Source organism: Callospermophilus lateralis, chromosome 19 (assembly GCF_048772815.1).
Source record: "Callospermophilus lateralis isolate mCalLat2 chromosome 19, mCalLat2.hap1, whole genome shotgun sequence".
NCBI lineage: Eukaryota > Metazoa > Chordata > Mammalia > Rodentia > Sciuridae > Callospermophilus > Callospermophilus lateralis.
The window spans coordinates 31,117,310-31,124,191 of NC_135323.1; the positions used below are offsets into that span (position 1 = coordinate 31,117,310).

General features: G+C 40.8%; 1 pseudogene; it reads left to right on the forward strand.

Moving 5' to 3' along the window:
* Positions 1-610: 610 nt before the first annotated feature.
* Positions 611-3,505, forward strand: LOC143384895 (olfactory receptor 2AE1-like; annotated as a pseudogene).
* The last annotated feature ends 3,377 nt before the right edge of the window (positions 3,506-6,882 follow it).

The window sequence follows — 6,882 nt, forward strand, 5'->3', positions numbered from 1 at the left end:
ATGCAGGAACCCATAATGTTGGTGGGTCATAGACATCAATGTTATAGGGGGAGAACACACTCTCATTTTTATCCATTGAATGCTTGGGGTCTGATCCTATGAATCCTTGTTGTGGGAGAAGCAGTACCATAAATTAGATGTAGACGTGGAGTATGTACACACCCTGGAGGACATTGCCCCAGCAATGAGAGATGTTTCCAGCTATGTGTAGCTTGAGGCAGAGTCTTACAAGGGAATTTCACCATTCCATCATGTTCTGTGTTTCAGGAAGTTGGAAGACCTATGTTTAGTATAAGAAATCCCATGAGCACAGACCACATTGCACACTTGTTTGCTGTGAATCATGCTCCTTGATCAGGAGTAATGCTGCGTGGAATACTCTTATGGTGAATAAAGCATCCTGTGAGTCCAGAGATGTTAGTCCTGGCAGCAGCACTTTAGGAGAGGAAGGAAAATCCATACCCAGAGTGAATGTCCAGTCCATAAAAAAAAGAGTGTTCCTTTCATGTTGAATGTGGTCCAATGTCATCAATGTGCTATGAAGGGGCTGGCTGATCACCCCAGGGAATGGTGCGATGTTGGGAACTCAGATTGGTCTTTGCTATTAGCCATGAGTATTCAGCAGCGGCTTCAGACAGATTGGCCTTGGTGAGTGTATGTCCATCTTACTGAATCCAGGAATAATCTTTACCCCTGATGCCATGTCCAGTTTGTTCAAGGATCTATTTGGAAGATGCCAGGAATGAGTGAGGAAACATGGGTTGATATCCAAAGTACTGGTTAACCCTTTTGTTTTTGGATAAGAAGATCTATCCCATGATGGGTAGTAATGAGTATTTCTTTGTTGTTTCTGAAAGGACGACTGGACAAGGCTTCTCATCGGAGAAGTACCTGTTTATTGAGGAACAGCTTTCCACTTTTATAGAGTCAGGAGCCGTTCAACAGAGCAAGGTATTGGCACAGGGTACTTTCAGATTGGTGGGTAAAAATCATGAGGGTCAGCAGGGCTCACCATTGGGCGGCTCTTCCCACCACTGTCTTGGGGCATGGGGAAGTTAGTACCAGAAGAGAAGCGTGGTCGGTGCCATCTTTGGAGCCAGGGCAACTCCCATTTTCTGTATGAATCTTCTTCATATAAATCATCCAGAAAATTTTGATGTTCCAGGATATTGAAGGGGACACATGTATCAGAGGAATGAATATCTCCCCTAGGTGAAATAAAGAACTTTGGATTTTCTCCTGGAGAAAGGGTTAATGTGTTTGCCTTCATGATGGATGTATTGTCATAGTTACACATGTATCATTTTTGTATTTGGAGGTTAACCTGACTGATGGAGGTGTGCATGGGTGCCAAATTGGCAGAAGGTGGACTGTAGTGACTTTATGATGTGTGAGGTTGGCTAGGATGAACTACATCTCACCAAATTACCTCTAATCTATCATTTCTAGTTAAGGTGGGCCTTAGAGTAGCTTCCTGGGAGATTAGAGGGCAGAAAGTAAGCAGTCGTCCTGTAGTATTAATATGTTGCTGAGATCTGCTGGCTCACAACTCACTGGCACGGAGCAGTGGCTGGGCCTGCAGTTACTCTACCTTCCCCAGGATTCTCCTTTAGGCTCTTTGAATTCTGGGCTAGGCGTGTGCATTCAGCTTCATTAGAAATCTGACCTAAATTTCCCATGTACCTAAATGAACATACCATACGGATCTCATCTGGATGTATATCCACAAGTAACTAATAAAAAGCTATAAATAATAGCAGATCAGCAGAGTAGAGGGAAGAGATCAGAGGAAGGGAGGAGGAGAGGGAAAAGAGAAGTATGGGGAGTGAATTGAGGCATATTTGATGCTTTTTAATTATTTTAAAAGAAACCCCAAAATTTTGTAGAATTCAAAAGAGCCAATACAAAAAGAACCCCAGTGCCTAATTCCATAGGCAAGCAGAACTGACTCTTTTTTGTTTGTTTGTTTTCTCTTGTGGGTTTATAGCTCATGCTATTGGATTTAGTCTGTCTCTTGTCTGCCCTGCTTTGTACTATCTTCCCTTTCTACTGCTTGCCCTGTAGACTTAAAGTTTCTACATCAGACTTAAACATGACAGCAGTACACCAACTCCTTAACCAGCTTCCATAAAGAAATAAGGCCAAAGTTCTGTAATGCAACACTTAACCATTACATGTATTAATAGAAATGTCTTAGTGGTTCAGCTGCTCTTGTTATAAGCTGCCTGAAAAATAAGAAACATAATCCAACAACCATACAACGTAGACACACACTAACACAAATCACACATATGATTACACACACATATGCCTATATTTAGTAAGAAGAATCATAAATTGTGGCCCTTAATAGATTGTGATCACAAACTTTAGGTTTCTCTTGTTTTGAAAAATTGAATTTTAATAATTACAACTGCAGATTAATTACAAATAGAGAAAAAAATCTCTTCACAAATTGGATCAAAAGAGCTGATTGGATCAAAAGAGCTGATCGCCATGTACACAGGATCCCATATTTCTGGCATCACAATTTGTCTCCACTCCCTGTTTCCCTAGGGACTGAGAAGGGACCCTGGGGCTGAGGGATCAGATGTCTCTGGCAGACTTCATCCTTGAAGGGCTTTTTGATGACTCCCTGACCCACCTTTTTTGTTTCTGCCTGACCATGGTGGTCTTCCTTGTTGCACTGAGTAGCAACACCCTCACCATCCTCCTCATCTGTGTGGATCATGGGCTTCACACCCCCATGTACTTCCTGCTCAGTCAGCTCTCCCTCATGGACCTGATGCATGTCTGCACAACCATCCCCAAGATCGTTACCAACTACCTGTCTGGCAGCAAATCTATCTTCTTCCTGAAATGTGCCACCCAGCACTTTCTCTATTTGTCTCTGGGTGGTGCTGAGTGTCTTCTGCTAGCTCTCATGTCCTATGACAGGTATGTTGCCATCTGTCATCCTCTGCGTTACACTGTGCTCATGAGCAGGAAGGTGGTACTGATGATGGCCCTCACCTCATGGTTGGGGGCATCTGAACTCCCTAATTCACACAGTCATCTTGATGCACTTTCCTTTCTGTGGGACTCAGAAAATACACCACTTCTATTGTGAGTATCCAGCTGTCATGAAGTTGGTATGTGTTGACGTCACTGTCTATGAGACCACAGCACACATCAGCACCATCGTGCTTCTCCTCCTCCCAATAATCCTGGTTTCTACATCCTATGGCTTCATCCTGCACAGTGTCATTGAGATTCATTCATCTGGGATTAAGAGAAATGTCTTTGCCACTTGCAGCTCCCACTTCATTGTGGTGTCTCTCTGGTTTGGTGCCCCATCTTCTCATACGTTTGGCTCAGGTCCCAACACACTCCACTGCAAGACAAAGATGGTTCTCTGTTCTATAGCATCATTACTCCCACTCTGAATCCTCTGATTTATACTCTCTGGAATAAGGATGTAGCTAAGGCTCTGAGGAGAGTGTTAGGGATACAGATCACCCAGTGATTACACTCGCAGTTGTCCCAAACAGAGAATGGAATAGGATAAGCTCCTTATGTTGATCTGAATAAACCTTTCAAGAATCCAGGTCTCTGATTCTCTTTGCAAGAAATAGGTGACTTATGTATAACTTCACTGTTTTAACTTGGTCTCAGGCATCCAAGCATCATGGGGCACATTTCACACCCGCTAGAGCACTAGGGAAAAAGATTAAAAATCTCTCCAAAGAAGACTTGCAAAGTTCAGTGACACTCCAAAAAATATTAAATAAAGATATAAAGGCTTTTCTCATTAATATTTTCATCCACAAAATAGATATAAATGATGCCACTCAAAGTATTTATGAAATATAAAATGAGAAGATCTTGCTTAATATCAGAAGCATGGGACATGAAGTGAAGTGTTTTTTGAAAGGAAGGGTGAGAGATAAGTTATGTTGTTAGACTTGTTGAGTTTCCTGTATCAGTAAGTTTTTAGAAGGGAAGTATTATTACATACAATTCAATAGTACGTGTACATACTTTTTGTAAAATATGTATATAATTTTAATTTGTTTTAATTAGTTCTACATGACAGTAGAATGCATGTATGCACTTTGACATGTCATACATAATTTCTAATTTTTCTGAGTGTACCTGTTGTGGAATCATATTGGTCATGTAGTCACATATATACATACAGTAATAATGTCTGTTTTATCTACTGCCTTTTGTATCACTACAACCTCTTTCCTCCCCTCCCATCAATTCTCTCTACCTAATCTAAGGTAATGCTATTCTTCCCTAGTGTCCCCTGCCTTATTATGAATTAGCATATGCACATTAGGAAGAACATTTGGCCTTTGGTTTTGTGAGATTGGTTTATTTCACTTAGTATGATTTTCTCCAACTTCAACCATTTACTAATAAATGGCATAATTTCACTCTTCTTTAAAGCTGAATAATAGTCCAGTGAGTATATATACCACATTTTCTTAATCCATTCATCTATTGTGGGACACCTAGGTTGGTTCCACAGTTTAGCTATTGTGAATTGAGCTACTATAAACATTGATGTGGCTGTGTCACTATAGTATGCTGATTTTAAGTCCTTTGGGTATAAACCAGGGAATGGAATAGCTGGGTGAAATGATGGTAAAATACATATATTTGACAAATACTTACTGAGTCCTTTTTACTGCTATGATCTAAGTACTGAGTCATATATTTGGAATTTGCATCTATGAAATTTTTCATTCTTATTTAATATATATATTTTAGTTGTTGATGGACCTTTATTTTATTCATTTATTTATATGCAATTCTGAGAATCAAACCCATTGCCTAACACATGCTAGGTAAGTGCTCTACCACTGAGCCACATTCCTATCTCCAAAAATTTAACATTCTTTAAACATAAATTTATGATTTATTTTGTCTGTATTGGTCCTGCCATATCAATTAGTGTTATTATTATTTTTTTAATTTCAAAGGTTGAAAATACTTTTCTGTTTTCTGAGTTTCTAGTCTCATTATTTGGAATCATAACTCTTTGAATTAGAGTCTGTCACTTGCTACCACTGTGATATATGGTAAATTAGTCTCTCTAGTCACATTAATCTCAGGTCTTTATCTAGAATACTTGAGATTATGAGTTGAGAACATTAGTTCTGAGCAGATAGATAGATTCCGGGTGATATTAGCAGGAAAAAAGAAACTGTGTTGAAGTGATGTTGGAATGATGAGAAAATAGTTGGAGAACCCATCTTGAAGTCTATGTCCCCATATTCACCTACTATAAATTGTGGGGAGCCACAATGAATGACCACACCTTCCAGTCATGATGCCTCAGATTGTGACCAATTACTTTATTCACTGTGGCTTGGGGAGGGTCTAGCCCAGAGCAAGTGTTCTTCTTTGTAGGATGTTCCCCTAGGGTTGAGTTTCAATCACCTTTCCCTTGTATTCCTGCTCCTTCTGAAGGTTTTTGGATAGAACTTTCTAAACAAGAGTCCCCCCAATGAAAGCTCACCTCTGAACGTATTCCTCTCTCTCCTTAGCCTCTCCTGACTTTCTCTTGCTCTCCCTTTTGGAGAGCCTGAGACTGAGGGCTGGGGAAGCCATCATGAAGATTGTGTAAAAGTAAATTGTGTCTATGTTTTATTTGGTGTCCCTGCAAATTCACATCAGTGATAGTAAGTTCAGCTGCCCACACTGATGGGGGTGGCAGGTGGCGACCAGAACCAGGGACCACTCAGAGTGAATTTCCAGGTAGACTGAGTGAATTTACTTTAGAAATTCATTGAACTGTGTTTTGGGGTTGTAGAAGAAGAAAGCATTGTGAGTCAGAGATGTTAAAGAAATAATGGGCAGTTCCATGTCTTCAGAAAAAGAAATTTACTTAATGATCATGGATATTCTAATTCCTGAAGAGGAATACAAGTCAGGAGGGCCCAGATGGCTCAATTCCTGAAACAGTTAATGACATATGTCTGTGGCTTAGTGATGAAGAGTCACCAGATTTACAGACTTGGGAAAGGATAGGTAGAAAAGCTCTAAAGAGTGCCTCTCTGCCAAGCTATCTAAGAGTACAACAGAAAATATTCAAAAGGTCTGAACTGCTTTAGGAATGTTTCATTTTGAATATTGAGAGGAGGAGCAGTGTTCTTTAGAAGACTTGTTAAATGGCTCCAGAAAGCAATTAGAAGTTTGGAATCAGAGAAGTGGCCCATGGCTGCTCCCAGGCAGTTTTCTCTATCTGTAGTGGGATTGTGGGCCGAGTCAATTCTCACCCAGTCTGTAGCTCACAAACCACAGATAGGTGACCTTAGGGCAAGACCAAAAACCAAACATTCAGTCACAGCTGAACCAGACAGTACTAGGATTTAGAAGTGTGCCAACTAAAATGGATGGTGGGGGTGTGTGCTATAGAGGAAACTAGCCCTGATGGGGTCTCTGTGAGGCTGACTCAAGATGGAGGGGAAGAAAATGGACAGAAAGATACTGGTGAAGCTGAGCCACAATATGAGGAAACTCAGTCAGAGGGTGAGAATGATCTGGAGGAGGGTTTGGCAGATTATGTCTGACTGTCCCCACGCCTGCCATTTGGATCTGGCCACTCTCCTCTGGGAGAAGAAAGTTTAATAGCTACTCTGAATTGGCAGTAGCCATTCTTACACCCCTCCAACATGGTCTTAGAACAGCACAGGAAGCAGGGGAGGACATTACAGGTTTTCAGCTTTTTCCAGTCTTTGAGCAGATTAACAAGCAAAATCAGTGTGTCCATATGCACGCTGCAGTTTCAAGACTCTAAAGGAGCTCAAAAATGCTTGCTGTCCAAATTCACCTTTGTTCAAAGTTGGCTTGATTCCTTATGCAAAGAGCCTTTACCCCCACATTACTGGA